Source organism: Balaenoptera ricei, chromosome 18 (assembly GCF_028023285.1).
Source record: "Balaenoptera ricei isolate mBalRic1 chromosome 18, mBalRic1.hap2, whole genome shotgun sequence".
In the NCBI taxonomy this organism is placed as follows: domain Eukaryota; kingdom Metazoa; phylum Chordata; class Mammalia; order Artiodactyla; family Balaenopteridae; genus Balaenoptera; species Balaenoptera ricei.
The window spans coordinates 9,340,451-9,357,966 of NC_082656.1; the positions used below are offsets into that span (position 1 = coordinate 9,340,451).

Below are 17,516 nucleotides of genomic sequence, written 5' to 3' on the forward strand. Positions count from 1 at the left end.
ATATATGCCAATATGTGCTCAGTAAATGTTTATTATTATTACTTACAATGATTAGGTGTTCTATATTCATGACTAAAATACTCATAATAATCCTGTGATGCTGTCATTATTTCCTCCTTATAGCTGAGGAGACAGACTGAATTGCTTAAGTTACCAATATGCCAAGGTTGGTGGTAGACCCAACGTTGAACCAAGGTTTTTTGTTTTTGCTTTGAAAACCTAATACTGGCCTTTGACAGCCAGTACAGTGGTAAAACATGGGGCCTCTGGAACTGTTAGAGTCCTTGTCCCAGACCTTACTAGCCTTTCAGCCTTGGGCACATTACTTAACCTCTTTGTGCCTCACTTTCTAGGAAAGGAGATTGGTTACCTCCCACCATTGTTGGTGAGGATTCAATGAATTAATATACATTGTTTAGAACTACGAGCACAGGCTAGGTGGGTACTCTATATGTTATTCCTTTTCTTCTTCTTATTACCCTATGCTGAAAAACCTTTCTTGTTGCAAATAAGAAAAACCTTTCTTATTGAAAATATTAAATGAGGCTGAAGTTAATCACCCTTTTCTTTTTAGAGCCATCTAATTTTTTCATGAAGTAGTATTAATCTTTATAGTTAGTTTCCTAATATAGTAATTATGGATTTTACTGATGTGAATTGGTTATATGGGGACATTTCAATTTGAGGAAAAACTATTCCACGGTACTTTGTCTTTTTTTTTTCTCCATCTCCTTCCTGAGCTTTTCTTGCACAATGTCATTCATTTCTGTGGCTTCTGTTTAATGTTGGTTACTCTCAAATCAACATCTGAAGTTTGACCTCACTCCTGATTTTCATTCCTTAATTGTTTTTTTTCTCTCTCCAGTTAGTTAATAAATTTACTATTTCTGTTATCTCTCACACTCTTCTCCTTTATGCTTATTGCTTTTGGTTTAGTGCAGATTCTTCTCATTTTTTTTTTTTTTTTATCTGACCTTATTTATTTGTTACTCTTAGAACATCTTATTTTTGACTGGACTCAGAGGTAGAAGCTTTCAGAGAGGACAGCCTCCCTCTCTTGGTAGTCTCTTCCTGGCATTTTTCTTTGGCCTCCTTCATTCTCTTGGCCAAAAGTTTAGCGTATTCTGCAGCCTTTCTTTATTTTTCTTGGTACACTGTTCCTTCAGAGCAATATGCTGATGTTTGTGTTGCAGAACACGTGGAATAACAAACACTGAATCTTGTGTGCCTTGGTCCTAGGTTACTTACCCTCTTTGTTTAGGGGCTTTCTCACAACACACTGGTGGACATGATCTTCTCTAGAGAGATTGAAAAGTTTGCGAATTTTAGCGATTTTGGTCCCGAGTCGACGAGGCGCAGTAGTGTCAGTGACTTCAGGAATATCCTTCTCTCCCTTTTTATTTTTTTTAAAATAATGACCAAGTTGAAAACACTTGGACTGGTGTCCACAATGCAACCCTGAACAGATTTGCACTTTCTTTCTCCAGTCTTCCTTGGTCTGTAACAGGACTGCCCCTTAGTAGCAGATGGACACGGCCATGGAGACACCCTGATTCATGGGAAACCTTGTTTGTCGTTCCCACCAATGATTTCGACCACATAACACGTCCATTCTTTACCCAGAGCATTAGCAGCAACTTCTGTGGACATACACTTCTCATAAAAGGTACAAAGTTTGCATTCATTGTCCACTTCAGTGAGTTTCTGGCATCTAGTGGCTGGGAAAGAGATATTCAGTTTCATCCTGAAGCAGCTGACCAGCTCCAAGGTGCTGCAAAAAAGAGCTCATCATTTTTTTCTTAAATTAGTTTAGAAGCCTCCTAGTCAGTCTCTTAACTCCATTCTTACCTTTTCCCAGTCCATCTTCCAGGGACTGTCAAAATAGTTTATGGAAAGAACATTTGATCATTTTATTCGTTTGGTTAAAATGTTAACTTCACATTGCTTGCAAGAAAAAATAAAGTTGAGCGTTCAGGGCTCTTGATGAATCTGTCTCTGCTTCCCTCTCCAGCAGAATCTTTAGTTACTTTGCAACAGAATTTCTGATTTCTGCTGTGTGAAATTATCCAGGACTGTTATATTCTCTTGCATGTCTGTGCATCTGCGTGTGCTTTTAATTTCATGTGAAATCCTCTGCGTATGTTTGTTCTGTTGGCACACTTTGCGCATCTTCTTAAAGATTTAGCTCAAGTGTGATTTTTCAGGGAAGGTTTCCTTATCCCTACTACATACTTTCAGACTCCTGATTCTTTGCCTGGATTGGTATATGAGTTATTATAGCTTTTATCTCATTGGTGTTTTTAAACATCCTTTTTTGGATATAATTCACATACAATACAGTTCACTAATTTAGTGTACAGCTCAGTGGTTTAGTATATTTACAGAGTCGTGCATCTGTTACCACAGTCAATTTTAGAACATTTCATTACCCCGCAAAGAAACCCACACCTTTTAGCCAACACCCCCTAACGTCTCATCTCCCTTCCCCTCCCCTCTGCAACCACTAATCTGCTTTCTGTCTCTATAGATCTGCCTATTCTGTACATTTCATATTAGTGGAATCATTTAATATTTGGTCCCTTGTAATTGGTGTCTTTAACTTAATGTTGTCGAAGTTCATCTGTGTTGTGGTATATGTCAGTACTTCATTTCTTGTTATTGCCAGATATTCCATTATATGGCTAGACTATATTTTATCCATTCATTAGTTGATGGGCATTTGGGTTGTTTCCACTTTAGCTATTATGAGTAATACTATAATGAGCATTCGTGTAAAAGTTTATGTGCAGACATGTTTTTATTTCTGCTGGATCATATGTTAACTTGGTTTAACTGTTTGAGGAAAAGCCAAAGCTACAGCACCGTTTTACATTCCTACCATCGGTGTATGAAGGTTTTAATTTCTCTACATCCTTGCCCACACTTGTTATTGTCTGTCTTTTTGATTATAGCCATCCTAGTGGGTGTGAGCTGGTATCTCATTGTGGTTTTGATATGCATTTCCTGATGGTTAATGATGTTGAGCAATTTTTCATGTGTGTATTAACAACTTGTGTATCTTTGGAAAACTGTTCAGATCCTTTGTCCATTTTAAAATTGAGTTGTGATAGTTCTTTGTGTACTCTAGATACAAGCTCCTTAGCAGATACACTTATGTATATGATTTACATAAATTTTCTCCCATTCTGTTGGTAGCTGTTACGTTTTCTTTTTTTTTTCTTTTTAAATTATATTTTGTTCTTTTTTTTTTTTTTAAACTTTGGGTTTATTTATGTATTTATTTATTTATTTATCTATTTATGGCTGTGCTGGGTCTTCGTCTCTGTGCGAGGGCTTCCTCCAGTTGTGGCAGGCAGGGGCCACTCTTCATCGTGGTGCGTGGGCCCCTCATCATCGTGGCCTCTCTTGTTGCGGAGCACAGGCCCCAGACGCGCAGGCTCAGCAATCGTGGCTCACGGGCCCAGTTGCTCCGCGGCATGTGGAATCTTCCCAGACCAGGGCTCGAACCCGTGTCCCCTACATTGGCAGGCAGACTCTCAACCACTGCACCACCAGGGAAGCCCTGTTATGCTTTCTTGATGTTACCCTTTGAAGCGCGAACTTTTTTTGTTTTTGTTATTAATTCCCTCTTATCCTTGTTGTATTCAGAGTTGAGCCCAGTCTCTGTCCTGCATTGCTATAGTCTTGACACCTAAAGGGATCCAGAATAAGCTATCATGGCATAAAAAATATTTTGAGAAGGCATTTGAGTTCCTGAATTCTCTTCTCTGCCTAAAAGCATAGCTTCCCCGAAGAACTCAATTGTCATAAATACCCTTCCTGGAGCAGCCAGGGAAGATTGACTCTTATTACTGGAGATGAGAAGTCTCCACATCACACATAAACAGACATAGTCACAAAACTTCCCTGTCTCCCATTTGTTCTTGTCAGGGCCCATTTATCTTTTCAAATAGTCATTTGTTTTCCTATCAATGCCCTTCCCCTATTAAGATGCTATATAAGGCTCAGATTTTAAATGTCTCCTTGAGTCACATTTTTCTGTGAACTCCTATACATACATACATTAGTAAAAATCTGTCTTTTGCTAATTTCTTGTATGGGAGGAAAAAATCTGTTTCCTCTATCCATCCTAAATTCATTGGCTGGGACCCTACGTATTAGACTGACAAAAGAACAATGCATTTTTAGAGAAGTGACAAGGCGAAGGAAAAGGACATTGAGTTTCTAAGGGTGGCAAACTGTGGAAAGTTAAATATACGGGGAATTAATGGAAGATAAGGGCTACTTAGTAAAGTTAAAATGTTTAAAAAATTGAGACTTCCCTGGCGGTCCAGTGGTTGGGACTTGGCCTTACAGTGCAGGGGTGCAGGTCCAGTCCCTGGTCAGGGAGCTAGGATCCCACATGCCTTGTGGCCAAACAAGCAAAACATAAAACAGAAGCAATATTGTAACAAATGCAATAAAGACTTTAAAAATGGTCCACATCAAAAAAATCTTTTAAAAAAGTTTTAAAAATTGAGATATGATTGACATATACCATATTAGTTTCAGGTGTACAACGTAATGATTTGGTATTGTATATATTGTGAAATGATTACCACAATAAGTCTAGTTATAGTTAACATCCATCACCACACCTAGTTACACATTTTTTTTTTATGGAAAGAACTTTTTAAGATTTATTCTCTTAGCAAATTTCAAATATACAATGCAGTATTATTAATTATAGTCACCATGCTGCACTTACATCCCCATGACTTATTTTATAACTGGAAGTTTGTACTTTTTGACCACGTTCACCCATTTTGCCCACCTCACCCTCCAGCTCTGGCAGCCACCAATGTAATTTGTTCCCTCTATCTGTGAATTCAGTTTTTTGTTTGGTTTAGATTCCACATATAAATGAGATCATACAGTATTTGTCTTTCTCTCTCTGACTTATTTCACTTAGCATAATGCCCTCCAGTTCCATCTGTGTTGTTGCAAATGGCAGGATTTCCTTCTTTCATTTAATGGCTGAATAATATTCTATTGGAATTAAATTTGGAATTGAATTCCAGCTTTGTCAATTACAAGAGTTATGACCTGTGGGCTATGGACATGTTGTTTCTGTTAATTCTTTCTTAGCATGAACCTCATATATTTCAGGGTTGCTGGAAAGATGAGTAACACCAAGTATTGAATACGTAAAAGTAATTTATGTAGTTTCTGGCAAATAGATGCTCAATGAATGTTAGTTTTATTCTTTCATTTACTATGTAGTTAATACAGTAATTTGGCAATCTAGAAGTAGACTTTTGTTTTCAAAATACTATTTTCATAATGTTCTTGCCTGCAGCCAAAGACTTCCTTAGTAGTTACATCTTGAGTTCTAGAAATATTTCAAAGTGCTAAGTTAGAACTGGCAATTACTTTTTTTATTTAAAAAAATTTTATGTTTTAAAAACACAAATGGAGGTCATGCTGTATGTATTGTTTTGCCTTTTCAATTTAATGATGTATTTTGGACTTTGATCTGGGTCAGCACATAAATTGCATCATCACTTGTAGTTTTGTATGTTTATACCAAAAATTGCTTAACTTTACTGTTGTAGGACATGTAATTTTACATACTTTTCTGTTATACTCGTCTCTGCATGTAAATATATTAAAAAAAAATGTAGCCCATGTTGCCATTGCCTGGTATCTTGGGGTTCAAACTGGCATGTGGAGAAGACAGAGTCAAGGAACTGGGATAGAATTAGAGTCAAGAGCAATAATGGAACCATACCGAAAGCCTTCTCTACTTTGGGATTACTATTTATTTCCCCAAGACAATAAACTCTTTTTGTTGTTGAATGTAGTTGGACTAGGAAATTTTGTTCCTTGACACTTCACGAATCCAAATGGATACTGTGAGCACTCTTTTTTTAATTTTTTTAATTTATTTATTCATTTATTTTTGGCTGTGTTGGGTCTTTGTTGCTTCGTGTGGGCTTTCTCTAGTTGTGGCGAGCGGGGGCTACTCTTCATTGTGGTGTGCGGGCTTTTCATTACGGTGGCTTCTCTTGTTGCGGAGCACGGGCTCTAGGCGCGCGGGCTTCAGTGGTTGTGGCGCGAGGGCTCAGTAGTAGTGGCGCCCAAGGGCTTAGTTGCTCCGCAGCATGTGGGATCTTCCTGGACCAGGGCTCGAACCCTTGTCGCCTGCATTGGCAGACGGATTCTTAACCACTGCACCACCAGGGAGGTCCCTGTGAGCACTCTTATCTTGCACTTGTCTAAGTGGAAATGCTCTAGTGTTTTGTAACTAAGTTTAATTATTTGCTCTTTACTTCTGAAAGGTACTGTTCATTATATTAAAAGAATCTCTCCTCTTTTCCTGATTTGTTCTGAGAGAGATTTATATAAATCAGGAATAGGGAGTAGTTTAATTTAGATGATCTTGTGTTTTTTTTTTCTTCTTTTGCCTGTCAATATAATTCATTCATTAATAGATTCTCTGATGTTGACAGTCTTTGCTGAGAGAACTCGTTTGCAAGACAGAGATTGTACACTAGTGAGAAGTGAAATCATGTGCATATTTATTATTTGTCTCAGCTAAAACAAATTCCTGATCTATGGTCGAACCACCTGTGTATCAGTACCTCTGGCTTGGAGAATTGCCATATCCCCATCAGTTTAAATCTGTTTTACTGTAAACCATGTATTTATTCTCTAGGGAGATGGAGTTATTCTGATTATCTCGGCCAGTTAGGGCCTATTTAATGGAGTTAGATATTACTGCTACCCTAAATTCATTGCAGCTACATTATCAAAGAGGGTTGTAATGGTTGTAGGGGAGGCAGGCACATACCCACATTGTTTTGGGTATCTTGACAGTGTGAAAATATGAGATAAGTTAAGAGATATAAATATCTGAAAGGAAGGGACCAATGTGGCAAACAGTGTGGTTAGCTTCTTTCTTGCAAATGGAGCTCAGGTTTGTTACATGTGCTTGGGAGGAGGCTGGTCCCTAGTGAACCACAAGGGTTAAATAAGAGTAGTTTAAACCAACTGTGGCAGTTTCATTTCCCTTGCTAGCATCTGGTTTAATAATGGTGTTATTACCTGTTTCAAGTTTTGCTAGTTCATTGTGTGTAAAATCCTTCCTTATTGTGGTCTTAATTTTTATTTTTCTCATTACAAAGGAGAGAGGGGACAACTTGTCAAATGTTTAATGGATATTTATTCGTGTTTTGTAATGCACCTGATATTGACGCTTTTTTCCTGTTTGGTTGTGTTTTTCTTCCCTATTTGTACGTGTTCTTTGTATATTCTGGTTACTAACTTTAAAAAAAAGTTGAGTTATAAATACCTTCCCCCATATTGAGGTATTAATTTTAATGTAGTAAAGATTATCAATTTTTTATTTCATGGTTTTTTTAAAATTTATATTTAGTTTGGTTTAAGAAATCTTTCCAGACTTGGGTCATAAAAAATGTCTCTTGTTTTAAACCTTTGTCTTTCATTTCATTTCACTGGGGATGCTTTTGTTTTTTTTCCTCATCAGTAGTGGGATAGGGATGGAAATCCATTTTTTCCTTTATGAATATTCAGATTCCTTTGTTAAAGAGTCCATCTTTTCTGCATTGATCTGCAAAACTAACTCTATCACAATCAAGTTACCATATGTGTGTAGGTCTATTTTTAGACTCATTTCTGTTCCATGATCTATATGTCTATCCTCACTGTAATAACTTACGCTTTCTGTTAGGGCAAATTCCTCCCCACTTCATTTTTCATGTGTGTTTTAGCTTTTTGCACATCTGAATAATTTTAAAATCTGGTACTAAGGTCTTTCAGGTGCTCTGTTGACTTATTTATTTATAAGATACTTTGGGGGAGAATTGCCATCTTTATGATATGAACATAGTATATCTTTGTAAGCATTTAGATTTTATATAATGTTTTTTAGTAAGGTGTTACAGTTTTCATCATATAGGTCTTAAACATGTTTGGTTAAATCTTTAAAATGTACCTTGAAATATTTTTTTTTGATTTTAATTTACATTTTCAGTTGCTTTGACTGGTGTATGGAAATGCAGTAGATTTTTGCATACTAATCTGCCTACCTTATTAAGCTTTTTGTTTTCCAATATTTTGCTGTTTATCAGTTTCTACATAGCAAATTATATCACTTGCAAATAATGAGACTGTAGTTTCTAATCCTTATACACTGATTTCCTTTTCTTAGTGTACTAGCTAGAATCTTCTGGTAAATATTAAAGAGCAGTAGTGGTAGTGGAATTATTATTATTTTTTGGCTTTAGAGGGAATACTTGATACGTTTCACCATTAAGAATGATGTTTGTTGTTGGTTTTTGGTAGATAAGCTTTATTTAGGTAAGCATATTTTCTTTTCTTGTATTTTTAGCAAATGGGCATTGATTTCTGCAGGTGTTGAGATAGTTTTCTTTCTTCCTTCAGTGTGTTGATGTGGTAGATCATGTTGATAGATTTTTCTGGTTATAAACCAACCTTGCATTATTAGGATAAACCCAAGTTGGTCATAAGATAGCTACCCTGTCCAATATAGAAGCCACTAGCCCCATGTGGCAGTTTAATTTTAATTAATGAGAATTAAGCAAAATTAAAATCCAGTTTCTTAGGCATACCAACCACATTTCAAGTGTTAATTGTAGCTAGCGGCTATGATATTGGACAGTGCAAATTATATAGAACGTTTCCATTGCAGGAAGTTCTGTTGAGCAGTGCTGTGATATAGCTGTCTTTTAAGATACGTTGCTGGAGTTATGTGGTTAATCCATGTATGTATGTTTGCTTATGAGTCTTTGTAGTATTTTTTGATTTTCATGTCAGGGTTTTATTAGTTTCACAGAAAGATGGAAAATATTCTCTTTGTGTCTGTTTTCTGGAAGCTTTTGTATAAGATGGAACCATTCTGTTCTTTGAAAATTTGAAACAGCTCATTAAGCCTGATGTTTCGTTTTCAATTTTCAGTTTCTTTAATGATTACTGGTCTATTTAGATTTTTAAATTTCTTCTAGAATAAGGTTTTGTTATTTATGTTGTTTTTCTAGGAAATTATATCACCTGAGTTGCCAGATTTATTGGCATAAAGCAGGGATTCAGCAAACTATTGCCCACGGGCTGCCTGCCTCTTTTTGTAAATAAAGTTTTATTGGAATACAGCCACACTCATTCATATTGTCTGTGATTGCTTTAGTGCTGTAAGTGCGGAGTTAGGAAAGAAGGTATGAGCCATAAGCCAAAAGCATTTATTGTCTAGTCTTTTAAGAAAAAGTTTGCCAATCCTTGGCTTAAAGTATTCTTTATCATGCTTTTAATACCCATACTAATGTCTGTAGTTACATTCTTTTTTTATTCCTAATGTTAATTTTAAAAATTTCTATTCTTGATCAGCCTTATCAGAAATTTGCCAATTTTTGGCTGTTTAGGTGTATTCTCCTAATTAACTTCTGCTCTTTATTATTTTTTTTCTCTATTCTTTGGGTTCATTTTTGTTTTATTCTTATTTTCTTTTCCTGGCTCCTTAGGTTTCATGCTTAACTTCTTTATTTTAACCCTTTTTTTCTTTTCAGTATAAATATAAAAGGCTCTCAATTTTCCTTTCTATACTACTTTCCCTAATTACTACAAGTTTTGTATCTATTTTTTCTTACATCTGTGTTATTATTATTTGTGTGTTTTTACATTTCCTAACACATGGACATATTTATCTTTTTGTTTTCTACTGGTTGATGACATTTTAGTCAGAAAGATGTGGTCAGTGAGATTTGGATTCTTTTGAATTTGTTGTATACTAGATTGTCCTTAATTTTTCTAAGTGTTATATATTGTGCTTGAGAAGAATGTGTAAGAGTGCAGGGTTCTATGAATGACCAACAAGTCAAGCTTGTTAATTATCTTATTTAAGTTTTCTATATCTTTGTTAATTTTTCTAGTGTATAATCTGTCAGTAGTGGAAAAGGTGTTAAAACTGTTTGTACTCTGTTCATGGATATGTCAGTTTATCCCTGTGGTTTTATCAATTTTTGCTGTATTTTAATGTCATTTAATAGTTCATATAAATGTAAAATTACCTTCCTGGTGATTTCACTATTTTAATTATTTTGTGATGACTTCTTTATGATGATGTCTTATAACTTTTTATGTTTTAAAATCTGTTTGGTCTGATAATAATGTAGGTACCCACTTTTCTTTTTCTTGTAGTTTCCATTTTCTGTTCTGTGCCCAACCTTTCCCTTTTCTTTGCTTGCTTTTATTTCTTTTTAAAGATTTGTTTTCATTTTACCACAATCCATTTCTTTTTCTTTTTTTTATTGAAGTTTCTTTTAATTGAAGCAATTTGACATGTAACATTGTGTAAGTCCGAGGTGTACAGCATATTACTTTGATACATTTATATACTGTAATGTGATTGTTGAAGTAGTGGTACTAATCACATTACATAATTATAGTACAACATTATTGTCTATATTTATTATTCTGTGCATAGATCTCTATGGCTTATTTACTACTTGTTACAAGTTTGTACCCCTGAACACCATTAGTCTTATCCCCCATTCTTTCTACCCCATGCATCCCCTGGCAACCACCATGTTACTGTGTTTTTTATAGGTTTAACTTTTTGGATTCCACTTATAAGTGATAACATGTCTTTCTCTGATTTACCTCACTTAGCATAATGTGCTCACGTTCCATCCATGTTGTCGCAGTGGCGGGATAACCTCCTTTCTCATGGTTGAATAATATTCCTTTGTGTATATATACCACCTCTATTTTATCCATTTATCCATTGATGACCTTTGGGGTTTTGTAATATCCTTTATTATTTAATAATAATAATATATTATTATTGTGAATAATACTGTGATAAACATGAAAGTGCGTGAATTTTGTCAAAATTCTGTTTTCATTTCCTTTGAGTATATACTCAGAATTGTAATTGCTGGATTGTATGGTAGATCTATTTTTTTTTTTTTTTTTTTTTGAGGAACAGCCATGTTGTTTTTATTGAACAACCATGTTGTTTTCCATAGTGCTTGGACCAATTTACATTCCCACCAACAATTTATAAGAGTTCCCTTTTCACCACATCTTTGCCAGCACTTGTTGTCTCTTCTTGGTTATTGCCATTCTAACATGTGTGAGGGGATATCTCATTGTGGTATTGATTTGTATTTCCCTGATGATTAGTGTGATGTCAAGCATCTCTTCATATGTGTGTTGGCCATTTTGATGTTCTTTTTGGGAAAATGTCTATTTTTTCTGCCCATTTTTTAATTAGATTTTTTTTGTTATTAAGTTGATTAAGCTCTTTATATTTTGTATATTAACTCGTTATCCAATATATGGTTTGGGTAAATTTTCTCTCTGTACGTTTTGCTGTTTCTTTTGCTGTGCAGAAGCTTTTGAGTTTGATGTAGTCCCATTTGTTGATTTTTGCTTTTGCTGTTTGTGCTTTTGGTGAAGTCTAAAAAATCATTGCCAAAACCATTATTGGTGAGCTTCCTCCCTACATTTTCTTCTAGAAGTTTAATGGTATCAGGTCTTGTGTTTGTCTTTGATCCACTTTGAGTTAATTTTTGTGAGTGGTGTTAGATTGAGGTCCAGTTTCTTTGTTCTGCATGTGTTTCTCCAGTTTTCCCACCATCATTTGTTGAAGAGACTGTTCTTTCCCTATTCGGTATTTTCAGTTCCCTTGGTGAATATTTGTTGACCTTATACGCTGGAATTTAATTCTGGGCTCTTTATTCATTGGCTCATGTGTCTGTTTTTGTGCTTGTATCATACTCTCTTTATTACTATGGCTTGTGGTCTAGTTTGAAATCTGGAAGTGTGATATCTCTGGCTTTGTTCTTTTTTTCTCAGAATTGCTTTGGGTGTTTGGGATCTTTTGTGGGTCCCACAAGTTTTAGGATTATTTCCTCTATTCCTATGAAGAATAGCCTTTTATTTGATGGGGATTGTGTTGAAACTGTAGATAGCTTTGGTTAGTGTGGCCATTTTAACAGTGTTCTTTTGTTTCATGAGTGTGGGATATCTTTCCATTTGTTTATGTCTTTAATTTCTTTTAGCAGTCTTGTGGTTTTCATTATACAGATCTTTCACTTCCTTGGTTTAATTTATTTGTAAATATTTTATTATTTTTGATGCTATGGTAACCTGGATAGTTTTCTTTCTTTTTCAAATGCTCCATCATCAGTGTAAAGGACTGCAACTGATTTCTGTATGTTGATTTTGTATTCTGCACTTTACTGAAATTGTTAACTAATTCCAACAGTTTTTTTATGTTTTTTTTTTTTTTTTTTTTGATTCTATGTGTAAGATCATATCAGCAAATAGCAACAGTTTTACTTTGTTTCTAATTTGGATGCCTTTTATTTGTTGGTTTTGTGCAACTGTTTTAGCTAGTACTTCTGGTAATATACTGATTAGGAGTGGTGAGAGTGGGCATCCTTGTCTTGTTCCGGATCTTAGGGGAGACACTTTCAGTTTCTCTCCATTGACAATATGGCCTTTATGTTGAGGTATAGTCCTTCCATACCCAATATGTTGGCAATTTTCCTCATGAAAGAATTTTGCATTTTGTCAATAATTTTTCTGCAAATATTGAGATGATCATGTGATTTTTGCCCTTTATTTTATTGATGTGATGTATTACACTTATTGATGTACATACATTAAATCATCCTTTACATACCAGGGATAAATCCCACTTGCTCATGGTGTAATACGCCTTTGCATGTATTCTTGAATTTGGTTGCTAATATATTGTTGACAATTTTTGCATCTCTATATTCATCAGGAATATTGATCTATATATTTTTTTCCTGTGGTATCCTTATCTGGTTTTGGTATCAAGGTAATGCTACCTTCATAGAGTGAGTTAGGACATTTTCCTTCCTCAGTATTTTGGAAGAGTTTGAGGAGGATTGGTGTTAATTCTTCAGTGAAGATGTCTGGTTCTGGAGTTTTCTGTATTGGGAGATTTTTGATTACTGATTCAATCTCTTTACTCATTGTTGGTCTGTTCAGATTTTCTGTTTCTTCTTGATTCAGTCTTGGCAGGTTGTATGTTTGTAGAAATGTATCCTTTTCTTCTAGATTATGTTGGCATAAAATTGTTCATAGTAGTCACTTACAGTTTTATGTATTTCTGTAATATCAGTTGTAGTATTTCCTTTTTGGTTTCTAATTTTGAGTCCTCTCTTTTTTTTCTTAGTCTAGCTAAAGGTTTGTCAATTTTGTTTATGTTTTTGAAGAACCAGGTCTTAGTTTTGTTGATCCTATTGTTTTTCTGGTCTCCATTTTATATTATTTCCTTCCTTATGCTAACTTTGGACTTGATTTGTTGTTCTTTTTCTAGTCCCTTGAAGTGTAAAGCTACGTTATTTATTTGAGATCTTTCTAATTTCTTAGCATTTGCATTTATTGCTATAAATTTTTCTCTCAGAACTGCTTTTTCTGCATCCCACAATATTTGATATGTCGTTTTTGCATTTTCATTTGTGTTGAGAATTTTTATTTCCCTTTTGATTTCTTTGTTGACCCAGTGGTTGTTTAGAAGTGTATTGTTTAGCAGCTACATATTTGTAGGTCTTCTCAATTTTTTCTTGTTTATTTCTAATTTCATGTCATTGTGGTCAGAAAAGACAATTGGTATGATCTTAGTCTTAAACTTGCTGAGATTTGTTTTGTGGCCTAAGGTAGGATCTGTTGTGGAGAATGTTCCATGTGCACTTAAAAAGAATGTGCATTCTGCTGCTATTGGATGGATTGTTCTCTATATGTCTTTTAAGTCCATTTGTTCTAGAGAGTGGTTCAATTCCAATGTTACCTAGCTGATTTTCTGTCTGGATGATCTATCCATTGGTGTTAGGGGGCTATTGAAGTTCCTTACTGTTACTGTATTGTCTCTTTCTCCCTTAAGATTTATTAGTATTTGTTTAACATGTCCCGTGCCTAAATGTTGGGGTTGTATATATTTACTTTTGTTATGCCTTGATATACTGATCCCTTTATCATTATGTAATGACCTTTATTGTCTCTTGTTAGGCTTTTGGCTTGAAGTCTGCTTTGTCTGATATAAGTATGGCTACACCTGCCTTCTTTTGGTTTCTGTGTGCTTGGAATATCATCTTCTGTCCTTTCACTCTGAGTCTACATGTGTCTTTAGAGCTGAAATGAGTCTCCAGTAGGCAGAGTATAGTTGGGTCTTGTTTTTTTATCCATCCAGCTATTACGTGTCTTTTGGTTGATGAGGTCAGTCCATTTACGTTTAGGGTGATTATTGATATGTAAAGATTTACTACCTCCATTTTATTTTTTGCCTGCTGGTTATTTTGTCTTTCCATTTCCTTTCTTTCTATTTTTGTCTACATTTGTATGTGGTGGTTTTCCATGGCGATTTGCTAAGTCACACCCCCCGCCCCCTTTTTTTTTATGTTTTGTGTCTCTGCTCTAGATTTTTGCTTGGTGGTTACCATAAGGTTTACATAACCCACTTCATAGGTAAATAGTTCTTTTTCTGTGGATAGCAACTTATTTTCATTCACCTATAAAGGTTTCAGCCTTTTACTCTTCTTTATAATTCTGATGTCATAAATTATCTTTTCATATTGTGATTTCATTACCAAGTTGTAGTAGCGATAGTTATTTTTAATGTTCTTTTCCTTTAACCTTGATGCTATAATCAAGTGTTTTATATATTTTTGTAAAGAAAGTAACAGTTTTCTAATTCTATTTATCACCTTAGAGTTTTGTGTACTTTTGTCTTTTTGTTTCAGTTTAAATTGCTCATCCTAACATTTCTCGTAAGGCAGGTCTGATGGTGGTGAACTCACTTTTGTTTGTCTGGGAAAGCTTTTATGTCTTCTTCATATCTGAAATGTAATTTTGCTGGATAGAGTATTCTTAGCTGGCAGTTTTAATGTTTCAATACTTTGTCATTCCATTCTCTCCTGGCCTGTGTAGTTTCTGTTGAAAAATCTGCTGATAGCTTCATTGGGGTCAGAGAGGGGGTTCCCGTCTTTTTTTTCCCCCTGCCTGCCCTTAAAGTTTTTTTTTTTTTTTAAAGAAATTCATGTTCTTTTATTTATTTATTTATTTATTTATTTATGACTGTGTTGAGTCTTCGTTTCTGTGCGAGGGCTTTCTCTGGTTGTGGCAAGTGGGGACCACTCTTCATCACGGTGCGCGGGCCTCTCACTATCGCGGCCTCTCTTGTTGCGGAGCAACAGACGCGCAGGCTCAGTAATTGTGGCTCACGGGCCCAGTTGCTCCGTGGCATGTGGGATCTTCCCAGACCAGGGCTCGAACCCGTGTCCCCTGCATTGGCAGGCAGATTCTCAACCACTGCGCCACCAGGGAAGCCCCGAAGTTTTTTATCATTGACTTGAGAATTTTAACATAATGTGTTTGGAGAAGGTCTTTTTGCATTGAGATAATAAGGTGTTGTATTAGCTTCATGGACTTGTTTTATCCAGTTCTTTCCCCAGGCTTGGGAAGTTCTCAGCTATTTTTTCTTCAAATATAATTTCTATTATCTTCTCCTTCTGTTTTTCTGGTATACCCATTAATCTTAACATTGCTTCTCCTAATCGAGTCTGATAGTTCTCATAGGGTTTCTTCAGTTTTTAAAAACCTTAGTTCCTTCTCCTCTTCACCTGAATTGTCTCTGTTCCTGTCCTCAACGTCACTTATTCTCTCTTCATCTGATCTGCTTTATTTCCATTGCTTTCTAATGCATTCTTCATCTCCTTTATTGAGTTCTTCAGCTCCAGAAGTTGTTTGGTTCTTTTTTAGAATTTCAGTCTTTTTTGGTAACATACTCCTGTTCATCAATTTTATTCATCAAGTTGTTATATTGCTTTTTTTTGTGTTTTCTTATAGCTTGTCAAATTTCAACATAATAGCTGTTTTGAATTCTTTATTGGTCAGATCACACTAGTCCATGTGTTTGTGTTTGGTTGCTGGAAAATTGTCATTCTTTTTGTGATGCAGTGTTCCTTTGATTTTTTTCATAGTGTTTGATGACAAGTGTTTCTGTCGTTGCATTTGAAGTAGTGAACATCTTATTTAGGCAAGGCTTTGTTTATTTTGAGCCTAACAGTTTAGTAGGTTGGTAATTAGGAGTATTTTGTTTTCTAGGTGACGCTATATAGCACAAGTTTTTGTTTTTTCTTACCACCACTGACTCTTGGCTAAGGTTGGGAGCCTGTGCATAAAAAAAGCTGACGGAGAAAAAGGAGTGGCAGCAGAGTGGGAAGAGGTGTGTGCTCGGCACTTGGGGCTTTGAGGGTGCCCACAGCCCAGTAGGGTGATCCTGGAGTTGGGGTAGCAGGGGTGGGGGGTTGCTCAGAGGTCCATGGGTCCAAAATCTTGCCAGAATTTCAGGGCAGATAGCAGGATACACTTTCCCTCAGTTTTCTTTACCATCTTCCCTTTTGTGTCCCTACCTCCAGTCACTATGGTCTCGCCTCAGAACAATGGGTTCCTCCAGCTGCAGAGGCTGGGCAGACCTCTGCCTTCTCTGCCAGAAAGGTCTTGTTGACCTTATGCTGGACCTGTCACCACCTCCCTTGCTTCCCAGCCTCTTGCAAGGTCCTGTCCACTCACTGTTGGGTGAACAGATGTTTGGATCTCTTGGGTGTCCTGCTGTGCTGTGCAGAGGTGCTTTTTTTGGGTTATGGATGTTCTGATTAGCTGTAAATCGAAGGGGAGTGATAAGAGGAATGACTCATGCCACAGCGATGCTGATGTCATCCTCTTTTTTATTTCTTTTTGGTGTGGAAATCTCTTTTTATAAAAAATTGGTACTCTGGAAATTCTATCTTGCATACTTAAAGTTAATTTTAAGATGAGTACCTTAGCCTTTTTCAAAATTGACACAAAAAGTCTCTTTTACTCTGATCAACAGCCCCCCCCTCCCAACTTTCATGATAATGTTGCCCAGCATTTTAGGCAAATGAGACTTGTTACTGTGTACAGTGCTTGTTTGTATTCTGCTTTCATGTTGACAGTTTCTTCTTTCTTTTTCTTTTTTATTAAAGGTGATTTTAAGCTTCTATTTATTTATTTAGGCCGTGCCACATGGCCTGTGGGACCTTAGTTCCCTGACCAGGGATTAAACCTGTGCCCCCTGCACTGGAAGCTCAGAGTCCTAACCACCGGACTGCCAGGGAATTCCCCTACAATTTCTTTTTTTTAAAAAATTTCTCTTACCAGGATTTCACAGTTCTCTTTGTATCTTTCAGTATCTCTTAAATTCCTTTTAAATTTCTTTTATGTTTGTCTCTTAGTCCTGCATTTTAGGTAGTTTCTTCAAATTGCTGATTTTTATGACTATCCATCTTTAATCTGTTTAACTGGTCCAGTGAGATTTTGAAATCAGCCATTACTTTTCATTACAGTTTTTTGGTTCCCCCCCCACCCCCCACTGTCTTTCTGGTTATTCTCAGCAGCTCTTCCTGCTAGCATATTTTGTAATTTCATTTTAAAAAATTTCTTCA

The 17,516-nt window shown here is 35.8% G+C and overlaps 1 protein-coding gene and 1 pseudogene across 9 annotated transcripts in view; one reads left to right on the forward strand and one right to left on the reverse strand.

Moving 5' to 3' along the window:
- Window positions 1–17,516, forward strand: part of PDS5B (PDS5 cohesin associated factor B) — a 231,882-nt gene that overhangs the window by 64,917 nt on the left and 149,449 nt on the right. The window lies entirely within an intron of this gene.
- LOC132352362 (small ribosomal subunit protein eS6-like) lies at window positions 1,003–1,743 on the reverse strand (annotated as a pseudogene).